At 36.7% G+C, this 24,029-nt stretch overlaps 1 protein-coding gene and 1 long non-coding RNA gene across 2 annotated transcripts in view; one reads left to right on the forward strand and one right to left on the reverse strand.

Annotated features, from left to right (window-relative positions):
• Positions 1-24,029, reverse strand: part of EIF3E (eukaryotic translation initiation factor 3 subunit E) — a 542,077-nt gene that overhangs the window by 47,622 nt on the left and 470,426 nt on the right. The window lies entirely within an intron of this gene.
• The window catches only part of LOC306640823, a 93,436-nt gene continuing 83,248 nt past the window's right edge, over positions 13,842-24,029 (forward strand). Inside the window, exon 1 of the long non-coding RNA XR_013757926.1 lies at positions 13,842-13,923. This is a non-coding gene — a long non-coding RNA (uncharacterized lncRNA). The remainder of the gene's footprint in view (positions 13,924-24,029) is intronic.

The following is a 24,029-nucleotide window of genomic DNA, read 5'->3' on the forward strand; positions in this document are numbered from 1 at the left end:
CCAAGAGCAAACTGAAATAGTTCTGAGATGTTAAAAATTCCTGAACAGAGGCCAAAATACCCATCTTTGAACCAAACAAATACCATGTCATAAAATTCTATTTATTCTATCAGAAGAGAATAGCATGGAAAATTCCAGTAATTATGAAATACATTTCTTCAGGAAATTCTGAGGCCACCTACTCTTCCTTCCAAATACAATCAATACAATTGCCTAGCACTTAACAGCAGAGAATGCACCTTTAGGAGGTTCTGTAGTTTTGCATATATCACAGGGTGTGCTCCCCCAAACTAAGAGGGCTACAATGTTAGTAGGTCATTTAACATTTTGGAACCACCATCATATTGACCAGAACATAATTATAGTGCATGATGCTTTATTTATAAAACTCATGTCATCAAAGCATTGATGAATAAGATGCATCCATGCACATAATAAGGAATCACTCTGTAATAATTCCAATATGAAAGAAATTGATGGGAAGTAACAATGAGACAATTGTTAAATGCTGTTTAAATACATCTGTATTGTTTGATACAACTGTTTTAGTTTTTGTGTTTTGGTACTGGGGATTGAACTCAGGGGCATTTAACCACTGAGCCCTATCCCCAGCGGTTTTATGTATTTTATTTAGAGACAGGTTCTCACTGAGTTGCTTAGGTCCTCACTAAGTTGCTGAAGCTCACTTTGAACTCAGGATCCTCCTGCTTCACTCACCCAGCTGCTAGGATTACAGGCGTATGCTACCGCACTCAGCTCCATATAGTTTTAATATACTGCAGATGATATACATTATATATGTAAGAATATATAAATGATCCACACAAATATTTGCAGCGTTACATTATCAGACTTAATTCTAGTTCTATGCTAGATCCATTAGTACAGTGATGACAGTGATTATAATTTGATAACTTAGTTTCAGTTATACTTGTGACTTTCTTAAATGACCACTCAGAATCAATAGTTATGGCCCAATGCATAGAAACTGATCCAATTATGTTGAGAAATGGGACTAAACACATTTAAATTCTGTGACACAGAGCTGAGAACCAGCCCCTGGGAAGAGAAATCATTTGTGCTCTGACCTGTTCTGGTTTACAGTGATTCTTATACCCTGCAGCATTACCTCATTACCATCTGCTCACAACTTTCAACTCTCACCTCTGACATTGCTCAGTGAGGCAATGGGAACAGGTCTGGATTGCCCAAATCCTGTGAAACTATTATAGAATTGATTCTTGTCTGCAGACATAGATTCCAGGGCTCAAATCTCATCGGGAAAAGACAACAATTCAAAGTAGATCTTTGGCAGAGTTAAAGAAAGATTGGGTGAATAGAAGGTCAAAGAGAGAGCTACATATGTGAAGTAAAAGAGATTCAAAATGAATATGAAATCAAACATTACAGTGAAACATGAGAGGCAAAGTTGAGCAATAATAATACATGGAATAAGTTGAAAAAGGAAAATGTAGATAGTGTAATAGGACTTAGTTGTTAATGCAGCAATGAGACTGGGCATTGTAATGAATGATAGAGTTGAAAAGAAAGAAAACATTAGATTGTGGAAAGACATTGTCCACTTCTGACGTTTCCTATGTTCGTTGTTAAATCTGAATGTGATTCACTCATTGTTCATGATTCATTTCTGCATAAAAATTTCATGTGAATCTACTAGGTACCAGGAACTGTGCCAGAAAATTAATAGGAACTGAAAGAAATAAAAAAAAAAAAAGACATCATCAACATATCCTACAATACCCTACAATCTGGCACATATATGAAATAAATAATATCTTAAAATAGTATTTGTATAATTGCCAAAAGATGAAAACAAACAATAGATGCTCTGGGAGTTCAGAGAAAGGGCATCATTGTGAACTTGAGCCATAGAGGAAGGGATCTGAGAAAATTAAAATGTAAGCTTGCTCTTCTTCAAGAATGAGCAGGATTTGAATTTGTGCTGGAGTTGGGGTAAACCTTTCACAAGACAGCCTTCAAGAGAAGTAATGTTGGTTTGCTGAGGAAGGGATGCTCACCCACTCTTCCTTTCTTCCCACATCTAGTCAATCGTAAAGTCCAGCTGAGTCTATGCCATAAAAACTTCTGTTCCCGCTGCCAGCCTAATCCCAGCCTTCACCTTCTTTGGTGTGCATCGTTGAACGGGGCTGTGACAGTTCATTCTTCCAGTCTTCTCTCCCGTGTTGTCACTGAGCTATTGTGATCATTCAAAAATAAGAGAATCTATCCATTTAAAACTTCAGTGGTTCTACTTTATGGTATATAAGACCTTTCACTATCTCCCCTGTCTATTCCAAGCCTCTTTTCTCTCTGTACTTCTACCATGACCATAAACACAGGCTCCATTTGCTCAAACTCCATTTCCTATTTGCTCCCAGGAGTTTCCTCTGCAGAATTTTCCTCTGCTTCCATACTTTCACTCCTCCCAAATCTAAATACCCACTCACCCTTCCAATCTCAGCTTGGACATTACTTCCAAGGGAATACTGCTCTTAACCTTAAAGCACATTAGGTTTTTGGTTACACGAACACACAGTTCTCTGTACTGCCCGTGGTAACATTCCTTTTGTTATTAACTAAGGGTGCACCTTCCCTAAAAGATCATAGGCTCCCTGAGGGCCAGGTTTGTATTTTTCATCACTGTCTCCAATGTCTTGAATAATGTTTTGCATAGAGTGGGTGCTAAGAATGACTTATATGATGAAAGAAAATGTGAGATCAAGCTAAGCACAGGAAGTTAAGATCATGGAATTCTGGGAGGCAGCCTGGGATGAGGGTGCTGGAGTCACATCACCAAAGTCAGCACAAAACAGAAGTTAGGCCTTATTTCCTGTAAAGTCAATAAAAGTATCTGAGTATAAGGTGACATTGGCGATTTCTGAAGATACGTCTGATGATGGTCTGCGAATTGGATCTCAAAGAGAATGAGTCAAGGAAAACCATTATGAAATTTTTACATTAATCTATTAATGAGAGTATAGATACCTGAACTCAGGTAGGGACTGTGGAACAAAAACAAAGGAATGACTATAAAACATAATAAGAAAAATGACGTATTTTCCTTTTCTGTTTAGAAAAAAATTTAAAGGTACATAAAATTTAAATAAAGTAAAATTTAAAAGAGGATTCAGTTTTGAGGAAAGTACATTAAATTTTGAACATACTAAAACTAAGTTAATGATGCAGCATCTGTGTTTGTCCTCTGGTCAAGAGAACATGGAATTGGAAGTAGAGAAATTATCACAATAAAGTTATTGGTATAACTTATCTAACACAATAAATGATAACTTATATATTCCTTATAATAAATGATACCCTTCTTGGGTGTCAAGGTTGTAAGTCCTTCAAATGAATTATTTCTCAAGATAGAAGCTACCTGAAAGAAGGGGACACTAGAATTCAACTCTTCAGATATCTGTTCAGTTAGCAAAAACAAGCTAATCTGCCAGAAAACAAGTATTTCAGATTAGTCACTTTCTCTAAAACTATTCATCTAATTCTTTATAAAATCTAAAACCAACAGAACTCTAGTGGTCTGAAGTTTTACTTGTTTATTGAAGATTCAAGATCATTTAGTTGGCCTCACCATGTTGTACTTTACCACAGAAAAAAGATGTTAATATTTTCCTATATGGTAATGACAAGGATTTTTATTGTGTTATAATAAGCATTGACAGGGTAGATAAGCACTTCTTCAATTTAGTTAATCTGGGTATTGTTGAAATGATTGCTTAATATCTAGGTGAAATCACCCAAATCATCATTGTGGACAACCATTCCTAAATTTTGATTCTCAAAAAGCCTTTAAATGAGTTTATTTCCATACTGAAGAGGTATATTTTGAAAAAAAAAAAAAAAAGAAAGAAAGAAAGAAAGAAAGTCATTGAATGTCTTCAATTAAATTGTTACATCATTACATTGATTGTTTTTCTTAGAATTTTAATGGATGTAGTAGGTATTTTTCAATATCTGTTTAAAAGAATATAAGCTAAAATATTATCTATTCCTTCATATAGAAATTCTGGGTCTCCTTTACCCATTTTTTTCTGTGTTCAGCAAGACCAGAACTGAATTAATAGTTCTGATTAGCCTCTGCTTTAAGGATGGTGGCCTTCTACTAAATACGTGGTTGAAAGTGTTTGCTTGCATTGGGAATATAACCTGTTTCCCGTGCAAGTCAAAATTATTGGATCTGCCCTTTACTACAAGCACAGAATAGCTGCATTTCAGTATTATTAAACAGTCAAGACTTAAAATTTTGTGCTCCTCAATACTAATCAAAATATTAATTGAGATATATCATATTAATTAAAACTGGCCTGGAGCCCATACAATTTGTCTTATTCTTTTGACTCTTTTTTCTTTCTTTTTTTTTTTTTTTTGTTCAGATTAGACAAGAGACTCAGGAGAGCTACATATTACAAACATTTCATCATCCAATTGTCCTGGCAAGTGTGGTAGGTGGAATAACCATGCTCCAAAGATGGCCACACCCTAATTCCCAGAATGTGTTACTTTATTTGACAGAGTGGATGAATGGATCCTGAAATGGGAAATTATCCTAATGACCTCGTGGGCCCCATGTGACTACAATAGTCCTTATAAAACACCAAAAGAAGGGTCGGTCATTAGAGATCTGGAGACCAAAGCAGAGGTCAGAATGATAGGCCAGTAACCAAGAAATGCTAGTAAACACAAGAAATAGATGATTTCCTAGAGTATCATGAAGGATCACAACTCTGGTGACACCTGATTTTAGCACCATATGACTTTTTCAGACTTCTGACCTCCAGAATTGTTAGATAATGTGTGTTTTCCTAATTGTTAGATAATGTGTTTCCAAATTACTGTTTGCAGTAGTTTTTTTTTACAACAGCAATGTTGTTATATTATTAAGAAATTAATATAGTATGCTAAAAAATGTAACTTTTCCTATAATTTGTTGTTGTTGTTTTCCTTTGTTGTTGCTAATTTTGGTCCTGGGGATTGAACCCAGGGTGCTTTATCATGGTGTCACATTCCCAGTCCATTTTACTTTTTATTTTGAGATGAAGTCTTGCTAAATTGTTGACACTGGCTTTGAACTTGTGGTCCTGCCTCAGCCTCCTGAGTAGCTGGGATTACAGGTGTAGACCACCACACCCACCTTTTTCTTGGTTCTTAACTGAGCTGATATTGTTGAGTATATAATCCACCACATGATGTCTTCTTTTTAGAGTTACTTATGAGAAATATTCTTTCAGTGTCAATATACCAGGAACTGTTTTCCTAAATCACTAAAACCTGTGGATTAGGTTGCTGATTATTCATTTTCGTGAGTTCTTTTACTAGAAAATATCAATCCTATTCATATTTATAAGCACTAGTTTTACCCTGGTTCATCTTTACTTTTGGTTTTGTTTTAACATTTGTCTTAATTGTATATCTTTTATCTTCTTGACTTACATGTACTTTTATAAGCCACTTCAATTTTTATGAAGATGAGTATAAACAAAAAAATAAATTCTTATAAATCCTTTATTAAGAAAGATCTTCATGCTTAATTGAAGTCCTTCCCACAGCAGATTAAGCTCTTTGAAAATGCAACCTAAAAAGACAGCAAATGTTGAAGGGAGTCATTTTGGGGAAAAGCAAAAAAGAGCCCAGAGTTTCACTTATTTTCAACTTAGGTTAACAAATCACATGTACTGCTTTGACAGGATTCAGGACATGATACCCCAAAATATGGTACCTTGGCATTTGAGAAAACAACAGAGGCAGAAGGTTCTCTCTGATTTTCTCCTGCTATTCTCCCCTGACATTGGCTGTAAAAATCTCTGACCTTCCTCTAAAGTAGGTTACCAGGTACTCATTTCATGGGAGCCTGCCCTGTACGCAGCAGAAAGGAATGGGGACACAAAGATCAGGGAAGAGTCTGAGAAGGTCTTGCTAAGTCCTCCCAGTTTATCACCATGGGATCATTTTCTTTTGACCTCTAGTCATACTTCTGTACTAGTGTCTATAAAAATACACCATTTTACCTGTTTCTTTGGTTCCCCATTTCTGAAACTCTTGTGTAAAGTAAAACGTATATTAAATAAATCCCTCTGGTTTTTCTTTTGTTAATCTAATCTTTTATTGTAAAGGTTTCAGCCATAAACCCAGCAACAAGTGAGAAAAGAAACCCCTGCTCCCCTACAACTTTACAACCTTCTAAAACAGACACACTGATGTAAAATCCATTACACAGCCTCCATTCTAGAAGCAAAACTTTAAATCTATGATTTCTCAAAATTGTCATTAACCTTCTATTTGGTTTTCTACGTACTCACATACACAATTCCTATTTTTCTTTGTAAGTGGTGATGACAGACTGATATTGACCATGTCTTTAAAAGGATTTGATTAAGATTGATAATTGTGTTTGAAAAAAATTGTCCTTTGAATGCTGGCACCAGCTCTTCATTCTTTGGTTAAAGCTTTCCAGTCTGTAACACTGGCCTCCCATGCTCCATGGGTTCTCATGTAAGGACTTTCTGTGCTCTCCACCCAGTGGCCCATGACATCAAAACAGCCTAACTTTGTTTTCCTTGTGACAGAAACCCTCTCATTTAATAGTTGTCAGAGATCACTGCTTATTTGAGGAGTTCCACTTAGCTGTTACTTGCAAGTACATTTCCTATAGTTGATACTGATATTGGGGAATTAACCTTTCATGCCTCTTTCCATTTGATCCTACCTGTTGACATCTGTATGCCAAAAAAAGAATATGTCAGTGGCATGAGAATGCATAGATATGGAGTTCCAAAGTACTTGTCTGCCAAGTAGACAGGTTTAGCTGAGGAAGGTGACTGGGAAAAGTGTGAAGATCATGCCAGACATTGAGGTATATGTTTAGAAACAGGAGAAGGGAAAAAACAAAAAACAAAAAAAAAACAACAACAAAAAAAAAAAAACAAAAAAAACCTGCCCAACAGGAATAGCTGGTGGAAGCAAAATCTCTGGGAAATAAGCAGATGGTGGCAGGTGACAAAGTGATCCACAAAGAAGTGAATAGAGGAGGACAACTTGCAGAGATGCATGCACCCCTCCATGGGAAAACTGGGCAGCTGGTCAGAGAGACATAGCCTTAACTGGGCAAAAGCTCATGTTGATTTGACTTTCTACATCTTATCATTGAGAGAGAAGTCCCTTGATCCAGTGAGAAAGTGGCAAAGGTCAATGCCAAAAACATTCGTAGAAGCTCATGGAGAGGAGGAGGGTGCCAGCAAAATAGTGGGTTATGATCTAATGCGGTGGGGCCAGATAAGAAATGCTTACACAAGGTAACAAATATCTTTGTTTTCTCATAGACAGAATAGAAGGAAAAATTCTTCTAAATCTACTTATATTTAATGGAGATGTTTATATTTATCATGCTTTTGTATTTTCTACCCTTGGGAATTACATTTCATTTTTTTACTTTTGCTTAATGTCTGTTTTCTTCAATGGGCTATAGATTTCAAAAGGAATCACATGTGTTTGATTGTTTTTTTTACTATTCTACTGAAGGAAGCACAATGCCTACTATGTAGCAGGCACTGAATATGTATTTTTATAATAAATTAAAGAATAAATTAGTACAGAAATGGCAAATTTTATATGGATACTTACAGTTGTGTGGCTAACTTATAAAATATGACTACCCAAAACTAGATTTGGTTTCTGTGTTGACAAATAAAAGTATATTTTAAACATCCAAATGAGCATTTCTATGTTTAGCTAAATGTTTATAATTCTCTAGGAATTTTCTTAAGAAAATAGGACTTAGGGATGCTTTCAATCTTTTCTGTCTCTGTATGAGTGAGAAGAACCATAAATAGAATTACAGCTCCGTTTTGATTTTTGAGTTTTTGTTTTTTAACTTCTGGAATGTATGGAAACTACTAAAAATACTAAATATTTAAAAGATGGAGAATTTAGATTAATTTTAAATTAAACAATAAGTTCAGTCTTTCCTCCAACTTGTTGTCAAATCCCTGTTCTTCAAGAAGATGTTTGAATCTATTTATCATTTCTGTTTACATTTTGAAAACTATATGGCACTAGGGTAATATAATGACTCAATTTAGACAGTGCCATATTTTAAGGAAGCAGTGAGATAGATAGAGGGAGATAGACAGATGATAGATATTTTTTAACCCCTGGAGCTATAACAATCTTGGTATGTCTAATCTGTAATATCTTATCTTGGAAAAGATCTAAACAAATCCTGTCTTATAGTGTTATAGGAAGCATGTTACTTGTTCATTAATGACACTGATAACATCTCAGAACAAACTGGTTCCTGTGTGTAAGGGTTTCTAACCTCGCAGAGACCTGCTAAATCTTTTCCCTCTTGATAGCAATCTGTACTGTTGAAGAAATCTCCTGTGGAAGATTTTGTGGAAAAGCTTCCATTTTCAAACCCAGGAGTAATTAAATATCATTGGCATGAATAAGCATAATTATGCCCCCCCTGTGGAGCAGTTATGAAAAATAGAGAAGAAAGGAAAACCCATGTAGGGCTCAGTCTTCTCTACAGTTTCTTTTTGGCAATGTAGTGCTGAAGTTCTTACTATAATTTACTTTCCAGACCTTAAAACTAGACTTCTATTCATTAAAGTCTGCATGAGGATCTTATTTTCAGAAATCTTCAATTGATTACAATCAATACATTTTGAAAAGTTTGTGGCAAATGCCAAGATTCTTCTGCACATATTATTACCTTGTGTGGTGGGAACAAAGGGTGAGGAGTATGCAGAAAAACATATTCTTCCCCAGAGAACCATGCCCTGGAGGACAGGAACCAAGTCAGGAGTCACAGCTATAACTGAGAAGCATCTACTTTATTAGACAAACGTGCCTGCTTTTTGTCAATGCTGGAAACTGATCTTCAATTCATTTATTCTTGGTTTCTCTCTCTCTCTTTTTTTTTTTTTCTCCCTAAGAGGTCATACTTATAAATGCTGAAAAAAATTAAATATGGGAGAAACAGAAATGCAGAAAAAAATGACTGATAAAGATTGGTATGGTGCTGCCGCATTGATTTGTAAGACCTTTGGAAATATACAATAATATGAGATTAACCTCAGTCAGATAAATGTTAATGATGTTTTGTTCTACTGCTTGGAATATGCATCTAGGAAATTTAAACCAAAAGCGAAAATACATTTCACCACCTGCTCATCCTCAACTACTCTCCTCTTGATGTTGGAAGAAAGATTTTGTTATTAGAGGTCATCACAGAGGTACAGAATCCCAGACAACTTCTTCCACAGCTAGCTGAAAGCAGGCTTGCACTGAAGGTGCCAAGCTCCCCTCAGACCACCACAGTCCAGACCCATCAATTAATAGCTGCTGACACATGCAAGTTATGAAACTCCCCCAAACTTTCCATTAAAGTGGGGACCAATTTGTCACACAATATACATGTTCAGGATAATGGCTGTCATATACCTAAGCACTAAAATGTTTAGCTATGATGATGATGATGATGATGGATTTCCTCTGAATAAGTGTGTATGTGTTAAAACTAATTGGCAGAAAGGTATGAGGTAAGAGGTATGGAAATGCTGTTTTTGTTTGAAATACACTGAATTTTAGAGCACTTTTAAGTTTACGGCTAAATTGGCCACAAGGTACAGAGACTTCTCCTGCTTTTAGCCACATACATGCATAACCTCTCCATTATCAAAATCCTTCACCAGATTGGTATATATTTTGCTATGAATCTCATTGACATAGCATTATCTCCCAAAGTCCATGGTTTAGTATTAGGGGACTCTTGGTTTTGCATTCTGCGGGTTTAGGGGTAAATATTTTTACTTAACAAAAAAATTCTGAAGACCAGTCCACTGCCAGTAATTTAATAATTTAATAATTTGGAAACTAACAACAAAACAACTATGGCTGAGATACAAGAGCACTAAAAGACACATCTTTGACTGCAAGAATGTTATTCTTTTAATGGAATAGTGACATTAAAATACAAAATTCTTAACCAATTGATTTTTTTTTGAGTCTTCTGTCTGCAAAGCAGTATCTTAGGATCATTAGTGTGAGGCCATGAGGAGGAGAGAAAAAAATAATTCAAATGTGCACTCTGCCCAAGTTTCTGTCAAATAAATTAACATCTAAACAGTTACAACTGAATATAGGAGTGATGAAAAAGTTGTAATCAAGAATTGTTAGCATATGTAGGCCCGGAGCGGTGGCACACTTCTGTAATCCCTGTGGTTTAGGAGGTTGAGGCAGGAGGATTGAGAGTTCAAAGCCAGCCTCAGCAACTTACTGAGGCCCTAAGGAACTCAGTGAGACCCTGCCTCTAAATAAAATGCAAAAAAGGTCTGGGGATGTGGCTCAATGGTTAAGCACCCCCAGGTTCACTCCCCAGTACCAAATAAATAAATAAATAAATAAATAAAGTCGTTAGACTAGGAAGAATAGTTGAACCCAAGGATGGAATTTATTCCAGTTCATCTGATATTGTTTAATGGGAGAGTTGGTTTGTTAGCAGGTTCTGAATAAAGGTTAAAGATTTATTTATGGAGAAGAGAAGAAATAAGTAAAGCTACAGAGTCAGAGAAATATGGGAAAAGGTCATTCCTGCATTCAATTAATTCAGTATATATTTATCTGGCCCCTCCCAGGAGTCAGTCAATGTGGGTGCTGGAAATATGGAAGTAAACAAAACAAACAATAATCCTGTCCTTGAGGAACTTACACTCTATTTCAGGGAACTGAAGTTTCATTTTGATATTAGTAAAGGGAACTGAAAAAAAAAAAAAAAAAGGCTTGGGGTGGGGGAAGCAGACAGGAGATATTTGCGTATGTTCAGTAGGGCCATACGAACATATAGGTCATAGAGCATGGGGAATGTTAAGCCAGAAAGCACATTATGGTTTAGATGTAGGTACACTATTAAAGCTTTTTGTTTACCAAAATATCCTAAAATAGGATCTGTCGAAGGAAGATAAATTAGGTAGCTAATTTGAAAGCTAAAGCCAAGAGAGAAGAATAACAGTTCTGTAAAGAAATCACAGGGAGAAACAGACCTGGAGAGAGATGGGTGAGGTGTGTGAGAGAACACGTGGGTCTGTAGATATGAAGTTAAGATCTAAAGACATAAAAGATTTGTCTTTCAAAGAAGGCAAGAAAGTGCCAGGCCAGCACTTCATAATGCAGCTCTGCAGCTCTGCCCAGGAAAGATGAAGTCTGCAAAGTGTCCACCTTTTCCTCTGGCAGGTTAATTTGCTTCAAAGCTGTCAGTTAACCGAGTCTATATCCCTTTACAAGCATTTCCTTCTTTTACTGAAAGCAATGACTAGTGAGGTAGAAACGCTTTGGCTCCAGATAATCAGAATGGACCTCCCATCATTAAATGTCCTTATTCTGAAAGGAACATTGAGGATTGGTGACAAAGGGGCCTCTTTGTTGGGCTTTAATTCTATTGTCTTCCTTGCTACTCATCTGTTTAGCAAATGAAGAGAGAAATTAACCACTGTGATGAATGAAAGGCAGAGTGAAATGTGTAGGCATTGTCGAGTTGGGCTGATCCACAATTGTCTCCAAAATGAGCTTGATGCTTATTTTCCCAGTCTTCAGACTCCTGCCTTTATTCTTGGTTTTTCTTTATTTTTTCCCCATTATTCTCAAAAGCACCAACATACAAAGTGAGTCTGTGGTCAGCTTGTAATGAGAGGGGCAAAGGACTGTCTATTACGTTCCCAGCTCTGATCTGCAGGAACTGAGACTTTCAAATATCACCATCAACATGGATTACAAAAGTGGCAGAGAAATACAAGCCTCTCAAGATCCCAGGATAAAGCACAGAAGATTACCAGTACTCACAACAAACTTTTGGAGCACACAAGAAAATTGGAAAATGGGAAAACATACACACATACACACAACGCACCCATGTGCACATACTCAATACACATACACACAATACATCCCCCAGGCAATAGTGAAATAGAAAGGGCTTAATTGGCACCTAAATACTTTTCCTATGATCTCTCCCACCTCTGCCCCCTCTCTGCCCCACACATACTTTCCCCTCTTCTTTGAAGGCATTAATCTTTTAAGAATAAGGAAAGATAAATTAAGGGCTCTGAAGTCATGCAACCACAGTGCAAATTCAATTTCACTATTGGAGTTGTTTGCTTTGGCATTTTACTTAAACTTTCTCAATTTTCTCATCTGTAAACAGAACAAATCATAGCACCTCTCTCTAGGTTCTAGCATGTATTCAATGAGGCTATGTGGATAAATGATTAAAATGTTGCATAATTAGTAAGCAAGCAATGAGTGGTATTTATCAGTGTTTATTTTACTATTGTCATCATTATGATGAAGCTTCTTAGATGAAGGAAGACACATAAATAAAAGACCAATTTCTTGGACGTAGAATGTAATTGAAATCCCAGCGAGTGCCAATAAGTCTTGAAAGTGCAAAGTCACTTACAACCCAGGAGTCCTGGGTTAGCTACTATCATCTCCAAGAAGAGTGAGATACTTACAACTCCAAAACTTAAAATAGCTCTGAAGTGTTGGCAAAGATATCCTTGTTGTGAAGGTACATAAAGTGCCCTTTGTGAATTTCACTCCCCAAGTGTTAACTGACAAACAGCATGCAGCACTTGACAGTCTCCTTCAAAAGTAGTTTAAAAGAAAGTGCCTGAAATACGGAGAATTTGGCTGCTCATTATAGACCCCACTTTGGCAAACATCATGTGGAGGCATCAAAGCTGTCCAAACATTGGAGGATTCAGCTCAGACGCAGATAAGCAAAGTTGATAAATACATTGTCCCTGATTCCAGGGTCCATCTGTTTAATATAATTGCTCTTACCAGCTGAAACTGTGGATATAATATAATTTAATTTAAATCATCCAAACAGAAAATTATTTAAAAAATTTCTATGTGGTTTCCTTCACTCCTGGCTTTTCTGGAGAAGCAAGCTGATAATGGCAAGTCTTCACCAGCAGATCCTAGTCCTCTCACGTGGAATCCCCTTTCCTTGATTTTAGCTTGCTTAGGGGTTCCTTAACTTCTTAGCTTATTTAAGATGTCATCTCTCAGACTGTGATAGGACAAAAGCTCTATCTCTCTTTGGAAAGGTCCACACCTTACTCAGACTCTTAAAATGAAAACAAGTCCGCCCCCACCACAATCTTTATTGGTACATCGTAGTTGTACATATTGATAGGATTTGTTGTTACATATTTGTATATGCACACAATATAACAATATAAAGTTCTATGTGAGACATGTCCTCTTATTTCCTGTGTATATTATAAATGGATGAATACATCAGCAGTAACCTATTCATATTTCAGATATGAACAGCTGTAGGATGTAGATGGCTTTTCAAGTCAGTATTTTATACCTTTATTATAAATGCTCAACAATATATCTATTAAGAGCATAAACATCCTGCTAGGAAAAAAGTGTCTCTAGAGGCCATCAGTCAAATTATTTACTCTTGGCTGCTTTTCTCAGAACCAGTTTCCAAAAGGCCTTTCCTCTTTTATAAACACACCAGTTACCTTTAGAAAGCAAGCTTCTTGAGCACACACATTTTGCAAATTTTTCATGAGCACCGACTATATACAGGTAGCATTACATTAGCACCTTGGGGAAAAAACATAAACCCGCTCGGTCCCTGCATTTGTGGAACACGCTGTCCAGCCAGGGGTCAAGCAAGTATAAATAGTTTCATGTAGTGTGAGAGCAGTTACCACAGAGATAAATCCAGGTCAAGGTGGGATTAACAGGACATGAAGGAGAGGTGCTGCACATGGAAATAGGGATGGTGTTGGAAAGGTCTATGCAGGAAGGAAACCTGAGCTGAGTTTGAGCAGTGATTAGCCTGGCTGTGCTGTGAATGCATGGTTTAAGGTAAGAGGTGAAGTGGGAGAAAATATCATCATACAGAAAAGAAGGTACAGCCTGGGGCAGAGAAAGGCCAGCCAGAACCCCCCCTTTGGGGATCCTGCTTTGGCAGGACTAATGTGACAATTCTAAGTAGTTCAGTGTTCCTGGGGAGCAGAGTAGATAAAGCTTGGAGTTCTCTTTCCTTAAAATTTGACTTAAAATTTCAGATTTGAGTTGGGCAAGGGCAAGTCTTGAAGAGCCCTGGTGGCAAGGCAAAGAACTTGGATTTTATTCCAATTGAGATGGGATGGGAAACTCTCAGCTGCTATAACAACCAACCACAAACTTAGCAGCTTAAAACAACATGAATGTATTATTTTATAGCTTCCAAGCTAAGAAGACCAATATGAGTCCTGAGGACTATACTTCTTCTGATGACCCAAGGGGGACTCTGTTTCCTCATCTTCTCCAGCTCCTGGAGGATGCCTACATTCCCTAGCATATGGCAGCTTGCAAAGATTCCACCACTCCTCCATCATGCCTCCTCTCCTCACTCCAACTCTTCTGCCTCCTTCTTCCACCTTTAAAGACCCCTGGGATTACACTGGGGTAATCCAAGAAAATCTCCTTGTTGCAAAACCCTTAATTAAATCAAATCTGTAAACTCCCTTCTGCCACGTATTGTGGAATTGGAATCATTGGGTAGGGCTAGGGAGAGATTATGCTGCCTATCACAGAGGCCATTTCAGGTTTGAAGCAGGGAGCAGAAAGATCTGAGTTAGCATAAAGTTAACTGAGTTAGCAGAGAGTTAACATTTTATAATTCATGAGTCTGTATTTTAGCAATATCATGTAACCATGTTATAAAATATCTCCTTAGGTATCTAGTTGTCTTAGATCCAGTATGTCTCTTTTCTTCTCTCTTCCCTAGTCAGAGCTGCGGATGTGTGAATAATTTACAGAGCCATTAATAAGCACACAGAATATTGTGGATGCGGGTTTCTATAAATCTAAAGAATTATGTATGTTTAATAAATGTGTTTTGGCTTCTTAGACCAAATTAATTACTACATGGGACATTTTCTGGTCATGAAAAATCAAGAGCAAGCCAGATCTAAAAATGAGTTCTGACTACTTAATAGGTATGTTCCCTAGAAAAGCAACCTGAGCTTTTTGTGACCCTGTTTCTCATCTGTTAAAGGAGCACAACAGTGTCTGTCTGGTAATCTTATTGCAAGAATTAAACAATATAATACTGGCAATAATATTTGATATTATTGGCATTCAGCTTCTGAAATGAGGAAGCTGCCATCTAACCATGTACATGTTCCACAGTGCCTTAGTTCCCGAAAAACATGAGTAATGCAAACCAGACATTGCAATGTGTAAAAAAAAAAAAAAAAAAATTAGATAAAATTTCTCACACTTAGTCTAACTTGACAAAATATTTTTAAATAAACAGTGATCAATATGATTATTCTGATAATCATTCTCCTATTCAGACATAGAAAAGAATCATGAAATGTTTTCATCATGGTTGTTTTATCAGGTTGTCTCTAAATGAACATCTTTCTAAAGCCCCACAACTAATATGGAGTTATCCAGTGCATTTCCTAGGGTCCAAGCTAGCAGCCTTATGCTTTTTCTTTCTTATCATTACTTGTGGCTGTTGAAAAATGGAAACCAATACTACTTATACTCTCAAGGTTCCAAAGTAATTTTAACTTTTTTCCTTCCTCTAATCTTCTATAGTCACTCAAAGGTGTAGAGAACACAAGATGTTCAGAATTCTGAAAAGGCTTAAAGTTACATTTTCCTCGAAGGTTTCTTTGAGAAGGTTCTCCAGCTACCTCAGTATCCAATCCATTAGTGAATGTGTATGAAAATTGGGGAAGCAAAGAAGGCTCATAGTAATGATGTGTGTCTGCAGATGTTCATGCCAGCCAACATCAGGGCAGGGATACAAATGAGGGTGGCTTCAGATGACAGGCATCAGAGAATGGAAAACATCCTGGGCCTGAAGTCTGAGGGGCCTAGTTTTAATCCTGCAGCTAGAACAATGTTCACAAACCATTTATTCCATCTCACTCAGGGTAGGCTGGCCCTACAATGATGGGCATTGTTTTGCACAGGTATCAAGGATAAAATAAGCAAAAGGGACAGTGGCAAGATGAATGTGCACAAAATGCAAGCCTGTGGACACATTTGTGACATACATCAATTCTTTCTCCCTTTTTACTGCAATCCTACATTTCAAGTTTTGTGAAATGATATGCTTTTGGAAAATGACTTAAAAAGACATATACATGTACAGAAATTAATAGCTATAAGTATTATTTGAGTGCTTTTCTTTTGCTTTTATGCTTTATAAATCCTTCATCTGCCATTCATCTGTGATTTCTTCTTTTTAACATTTAATTTTTGGTATTATCTCTAAGCAAATTTTGCCTAGTGGAGGGAAAAGTCCAATATTGCACCCCCAGGGAAATAATCTATGAATTAATAAGTGAATCTTGATCATTTTTAAGAAGCACTGTTGCTTTAGCCTCTCCTGCTAATGGACTATGCCTTTTGAGTCTAGTGCCTTTCCAGACTGTTGCAAATATTTCAATTTTTAAACAAGTTTTTCACTTGGGCCTTTCCCCTCTCCTGTATTTCCCTGTATTTTGTTAGTCTTGGAAGCTATATTGGCATTCCTAAGAGATGTTCAGGGTGTATTTTTATTACATTTATTTTTTATTTTAAATTTTGATCTTGGAATCAAACTGCCCATGTTTCCTATAGCTGGTAGTTTCTAGTGTATATAAAAGCTCTTGATCAGTTTTTCTGGAGAAATAAATGGATGACTTCAGGCTGAGGCAGAGTAGTGACAAAAGGAGGGGGCACTAGAGGGAAAATCTTTATTTGGCAACTATCTCAGTATAGAATGAACCAAGAGAGAAATGTCACTGGATGCTAAATCCGGGGACTATTTTGCTGAGGAGAAGAATATCTGTGTGGTCTTAAATTTTCTCCTGTGGACTGCTTAGGAGTTACAAGGAGCAAAAGCACTAATGACAAAATACAGAAATCATTCAACCTCTCTACCAACGATCAAAATGAAATGCAGAGAACCTTAAAAGGATGTAGCATCGTCCATGCAGAGAATGCATAACCTGAGTCTAATCACGAGGAACTCGGACAAGCTCAAAGGGATGTTCTATAAGAAGAAAGAAAAAAACAAGAGGGATGGGACTGCATTCTATGGAAATGTTGCAGTTTAAAGCAAATCTAAGAGACATGACACTTAAATGTAATACCTGAGCATAGGTTGAATTCTGTACTGAAAAAAGGGGAAGAGGGACATGCTATAGGACATTATTAGATTAACAAAAAGAAATGAATGAGAGTGTAGATGAAACTGTTCCATCAATCCTAATTTTATTTAAATTGATAATTGTACTAAGGCTATATAAAAAATATTGTTTTCTTGAGAAATACACACTAAATCAATTAAGGTTAATGGTCCATAGTGAATGTGTTCTTAAACAAAAACAAACAATGCAAGAGAGATAACTAGGTATCGATAAATAAATTAAGGGATGAAATGACCAAGGGAATAATGTAAAGAATTAGCATTATGCAAATCTGAGAAAATGTATACAGGTGTCCTTTGTGTACTCTTATTTTTGCAATTTTCGTCTCACAAATAAGAATTTTAAATAACAAAAAACTAAAATACTAAAACTGAGGAAAAAGTAGATAATCTTTTCTTTAGATCATACTACAAAAGTAAGTTTTTGTGTATTTTTGGTTGTTTCACCCTGCTAATCACTGTTTTTAAGTGACTTGTGATCACTTATTCATTATTTGCTGATTGTTTCCCTATGAAATGATCTCTGAGTACAAGAATAATTGTTGTGACATTCACCTGTCCCAGTATCTGGCATAGTTCATGGAACAATGTAGGCTTTGACTAAATAAATAAATCTGTTGATTAGATGTAGAATAAAAAGTGATAAAGTATTAATTTGTATCTATAAAGCTATGTTGATAGCTATATAGATATTCCGATATCTGGCCCTTTCATCATCTGTTTCCATTCTTTCTTGTTGGGACATGTTCCACTATTCCACTATTCACTGTGAGGTTGAGGGAGTACATATATTTTACATTCAATGTACTACATATAATATACCATGCAGGATGTTAATAATTGTATTATTATTAAAAGAACATGATATCTGCAAAGGGCTTGCAATTTAGTCAAGAATAAAGCTGACTATTTTATTTATTATGATCTCCAGAATTTAAAACTTTGGCCTAAAGATTATATAATATTAATTAATCTTAATGAATGAAAATAGTGAAGTAAAATAAAACTTGTATAAATAGTTCTGGCTTTGTATCTGTATCCATGTGTGTGGATTTTGGAGGACAGTCATAATAATGAATCAATTATACTGCTGAGAACCTGGAAATCCTCATTTTTAGAATAAATATTGAAGTTATGACAGTTTTTTAAACATTTAAGTGCAATAACAAATTTGAAACTTTAGAAAGAGAAATAAGCCATTTAAAAATGCCAGCATTACCCAAGTAATATTAATAATGACCTCACCTAATTTGTAGTGAATGACTACAGCTTGTGGTTTCTTTTGGTTATTCATCAGTTACTTTTCTTCTTCAAGTATGGCAAATATATCTCTGAATCCACCCATGAAAAAATACATTTCTGCAATGGTTTTATTTAATAAAATAATAAAATGTATGACCACCTAGTTCAGTTATAGAGTTCCCAACAAGCAAAGAAAAAGTGTGAAAAAAGTTGCTAAAAAATAGCCAAAATATCAAACTTAGAGAAAATATAATATCGAACTTAATTTAGAGAAAATATACTATTAAAGATAAAATAATGTAAAATATCTTTCTAATATAAAAAAATTCAAAAATACATTGTGTCTAACTTTCAGCCTGACAGAAAACCAACAACAAAGTTGATCCAAACTGTCAAAAACAAGTATGTAGCTTTACCGATGCCACCAGCATAAACTCCCTTGATACCAGTGTTGACGGTTAGAGTGATGATCTTGGTGTTGAGCAGAGTGAGAGCTAGCACCTCCACTAGTCTGAGCTTATGCTCCCATATGAAGCAATCAATGGGCTGGAAAACTAGCCAGAGATTTGATAGAAAGTTCTGGAAAGTTAGTCATAGGGAGCTTGAGTTATCAAAATTAATATTGTCAATGACCAGTATGAACATTAGAAAATGCCTCTGTACATAATAACATTAAAAAAAAAATTAAGAAAGAATAAAATATCTAGGGTTAAATTGGACAAAAAACCTCAAGATTTGTAAACTGAGAACTATAAGACATTATTGAAAGAAATTTTAAAAGGTCAAACTGGGCCCTGGATGCTGTGGCCCTGTAATCTCAGCTTTTGGAAGACTGAGGCAAGAAGATGGCAATTCAGAGGCCAGCTTCAGCAACTTAGTGATAACCTGTCTCAAAATAAAATAGAAAAAGGGTTTAGGGTGTAGCTGAATGGTAAAAGTATCCCTGGGTTCAATCCTAGTACTGTCAAAAAAGAAAAAGAAAAAGAAAAAAAGGGAAGAAAAGGAAAAAAGAAGTTTAAATGGCGCTATGGATATAGCTCAGTGGTAGAGCCCTTGCCTAGCAGATGAGAGGCCCTGGGTTCAATCCCCAAGGAGGAAAACATGATTGAAATAATTAAAAATAAATTCAATGTTCAGGGACTGGTTGAGTAAATAGACTCAATATTGGTAAGAATTCAATTCTCACTTCTCCCCAAACTGATCTACAGATTCAGACGATCCCTATTAAAATCCCAGCAGTCTTTTTCTGTAGTAATTAGCAAGCTGATTTTAAAATGCAATAAACACAGAAGAATCAAGACAATTTTGTGAAGAAGAATGAAGTTAGAGAACTTACATGACATGATTGCAAACCTTAACAAACTATAATAATAAAGATAGTGATATTGACCTAGTTATAGGTAGATAGATTAATGGAATTAGTCATTATATTTATAAACTGATTTTCCACAAGGGAGGCAGGTCACTTAAATGGGGAAATAATGTTAAGGAAGGAAGGAAGGAAGGAAGGAAAGAAGGAAGGAAGGAAGGAAGGAAGGAAGGGAGGGAGGGAGGGAGGGAGGGAGGGAGGGAGGGAAAAAACCCAAACCATAAATAGATCTTATGTAATACACAAAAATTAAATTAAAATGGACACAGGAGCTGTGTGGGGAGAAAGCCTCCAGGCAAGGCTGGGGAAACCTCAGAGTCCCAGCTGGTATAGCAGCAGCAGACTGTGAACATGAACCTCCTATAAACTGGTACAGATCACGTAGAACCTGAAAAACTATCTCGGCAGCTGGAGGACACTTATCCTGAGTCTGGTGGGGCATGAGGAGGACAAGTGCAGAGGACAGGCATTGTGAGAAGCTGGCTGTGAATTTGATATAGGCTGTACCTCAGAGTTCAGGAGAGCAGTCAGTACCCTCTGGACAACGCTGGATGCCACTGACCAGGTATGGGTGACTATAGTGAAAATTTGACACCTCAGGCCTCTATGAGTGACTCTGGGGGTCTGGCTGGACTCAAGGCAAAGAGTTCTGCCACACATGGTGAGACCCAGGTGAAGATTTGAAGGCAATTCAATGATGACCCCTCATAGGAAGGAGCCCGTCCGTCCTTTCTATAGCATCAGTAAGATCACAGGTATGCAGACCTCACAGGTCCGACTACTCTCCTGTGAGAGTCTGAAGGACACTATGGCCAGAACACTGCCCTTCTGGAATGAAGATATAGTCCTGCAGATCAAAGACAGTTCTGGCAATACCCTTTGAAGGGATTCTTGAGCACCTGGAGGGTCTCTGAAGAGGCTACCATAGAGCCAAACTTACCAACTAGTATTCCCATTGTCTATGCATTGAACGAGAACCTGAAAGCTAGCCCGTGCAGTTCCTGGGATGAAGACACTGTACATAAAGTCATGAAAGCTGTGCCTTCCCCGTGCAAGTCAAATAAACTGATGTGAGCAGGCTGACTATTCCAGGAACACCCCCTCCCTGCATCCATCCATTCATCACTCTGACTACATCAGCAGGCATCTGGAGTTGGAGCTGCAGATGGGGACAGTGGCTCCTATGTTCATTTTTGCTCTTTTCTCCCCTGCACACACTCCTTTCATACAATCTAGTCAGAGTAGCTCCTCTGAGGTTCAAGTTCTCAGGTAAGACTAGGGAAGGTTTCTCTTATCCAGGAGAGTTGAGAGTACTCACTTGGATTTTTCCAGTGCTTTGATTTCTAATGACCTGCTTGAGTAGGTAATAGGGAGGAACCAAGCTAAAGCATGACCTATTTGTGCTTCTAGGGGCCAGTCCTCTACTTTTTCTAAGTTAGGTCACTGTCAACCAGGGTCTCATCATTGCAGTGGAAGAAAAAATGTAACCTGCATGCTAAATTAAAAAAAAAAAAAAAAACCAAAAAACTATTTTCTCCTTGACCTTGGAGGAACTGGCCCCAGAAGGTAGGGGATCAATCCTGAATTAAATATAGTCCTGAATTAAGTTTATGTGTTGCATTTGTGTGTGTGTGCGTGCACATATGTGTGTGTATAACTTAAAACAAAAATCCTCCTGTGATTTCTAGTGACAGCTAAAATAGTACCACATGTGTTCATCATAAAATAAGCCATTCCTCACACCAACTTGGGATACATAGCAGAATGAACTCCAAGTTGAGAGTACTGACTTGGGGTTGGAGTTCACTCTGCTATGTAATTTAGAATTCCTTCCCTACCTTATTCTGTGTCAGTTAAATGCCTTAGTCACATCCAACTGTGTCTTTCACTGTGATTTCTGAATCATGTTTCAGTTGCTTGGCCACATCACTGGACCCAGCATTCATTTGGAGTATAAATCTCTTTCCAGATCGTTATAAAGAATGAGTGATGTGCAATAAAGAAAAATGGATCATAAACTAAAATATAAGGACTAAAACACAACTTTTCAAAGAAAATGTATGAAAAAACTTTTGTGACCTTGAGTTAGGCATCAAGGTCAGGCAAAGTAGTCTTAGTTGTGGAAACAAATGCATAAGCTATTAAAAAAAATACCTGGAAATCTGGACTTCACTGAAATCTAAAACTTCCGTTCTTCCAAAGACACCACTAAGAAATTGAAAGATAAGCTACAAACTGGGAGAAAATAACTGAAAACCATATATCTGATAAATTTGTATCCAGAATATATAAAGAAATTATACAACAAAATAGAAGACCAAAAAGCAACTGAAAAATGAGCAAATGCATAAACAGCTATGCCAGCAAAGAAGATATAAGAATTATTAATAAACACATGAATGATGTTCAACATCATTAGTTATTAGGGAAATGCAAGTCAAAACCTCTAAGGTATATAAGAACATCGACACTACAAAGACTATAATTAAGACATACAATATCAAGTGTTGACTAGAATATGAAGAAACTGGCTCCCTCATGCATGGCGGTAGGGATGTAAATAGTACAGCTTTTTTGCAAAACATTTTGGCACTTTCCTAAAATGTGCATAATAAACTTACCATATGGACCAGCAAATCCCTTCCTAGGAATCTTCCCAAAAGAAAGGAAAGCAAAAATCCATGAAAAGATGTGTATATGAATGTTCACAGGATCTTATTCATCAGAGCCCAAAATTGGAAATAAATATATATCAACTGGTCAAGTTGATATATCCAGATCATATACCAAACAAAATTCGTATATACACAGAATGGAATACTATTAAGCAAAACAAAGATGGAATAAAGTACTATCAATATGCTATAACATGAATGAACCTCAAAAGCATGAGTCAAAGAAGTTAGATTCAAAAGACCATGACTTACATGATTTTATGCATGTGGAAAACTGAGAAAAAAAGGTAAGTTCATAAAGACAAAGCAGATCAGTGGTTGCCTCAGGCTGGGGTGGAGGCAGAATTAATTATAGTCTTTTGAGACTATTTGGAGTGTGATGGAAATGTTCTAAAACCGAATCGTGGCTAAGATTGCACAATTCTATAAATAAATGCACTAAAAGTTTTTTAATTGTGTACTTATAATGGGTGAATTTTATGTAGGTAAATTATATCTCAATAAAGTTGTTAATAAGACGACATGATGAGTGGATACAGTGGGAAAGAAATCCTGACATAATCTTTCAGTGAAATCTAACCTGTCCACCTGCATGACCCATGTCCCACATATCCATATACTTTGATTTCCTAGGTCGCTCTATCCCCATTGAAGTACATCATGGGGCAGATAATTCCTCAGGGCAGGATTATTACAACAAAGCGTTGACATATAGAAATAAGTTCTTGTTCTTTAAGCTTCAAAATACACTTCTGAAACACCTGGAAAGGCTAATAGCTTTGATAAAGCTTTCCCATAGAGACATACACTCTGTATAACCCACCCCACCCTTTATCCCCAGGCCGAAGCACAGGTTGGGTAAAAGGCATCATAAAGAAACAGTGAAGTTAAATGTGCTGTTGATTCCTGTATTTGGATGAAGTCCAGAACATGGACAAAATCCTGAATTCCTTGTGTTCAAAAGGTGAACAGAGGAGAACCATCTGGAGGGAGGATCTATGCAGAAGACCTCAGAAAGCTCTACCAAGAGTCCTGCAAGTCTAGAGTAGCAGGGAAGTAGCCAGTTTTAACCTGTGTACCTAAAAAGAGATGAGCAAGCTCCATGGAGATTTTGGAAATTAAAGAACAGGGAGATCCCCAAAATCTAATTACATAAACTACCCAGTACACAAATGTGATTTTGGGAATGGGAACAGGGAGGGTAGTGAGACCCTGAATTGCATGCATTCTTTCTGGGAGAATGTGAACATGAAAAAGAAAAGTAGCAAGAAAGTTACATTTCATTCACACTAAATTCATTGACTGAGACTCACATCTACTGTATAATACTATGAGGCAGTGCATGAGTTACCCACCACTGTGACAAAACATCTGAGGAAATCAACTTATAAGGAGGAAAGGTTTATTATTATTTTTGGTTTCAGAGGTGTCAGTTTGTGGTCAGTTGACTCCATTGCTTTTGGGTCTTTTGTGAGGCAGAACATTATGT

The sequence above is a fragment of the Sciurus vulgaris genome (genome assembly GCF_902686455.1).
Source record: "Sciurus vulgaris genome assembly, chromosome: 1".
Classification (NCBI taxonomy): Eukaryota; Metazoa; Chordata; class Mammalia; order Rodentia; family Sciuridae; genus Sciurus; species Sciurus vulgaris.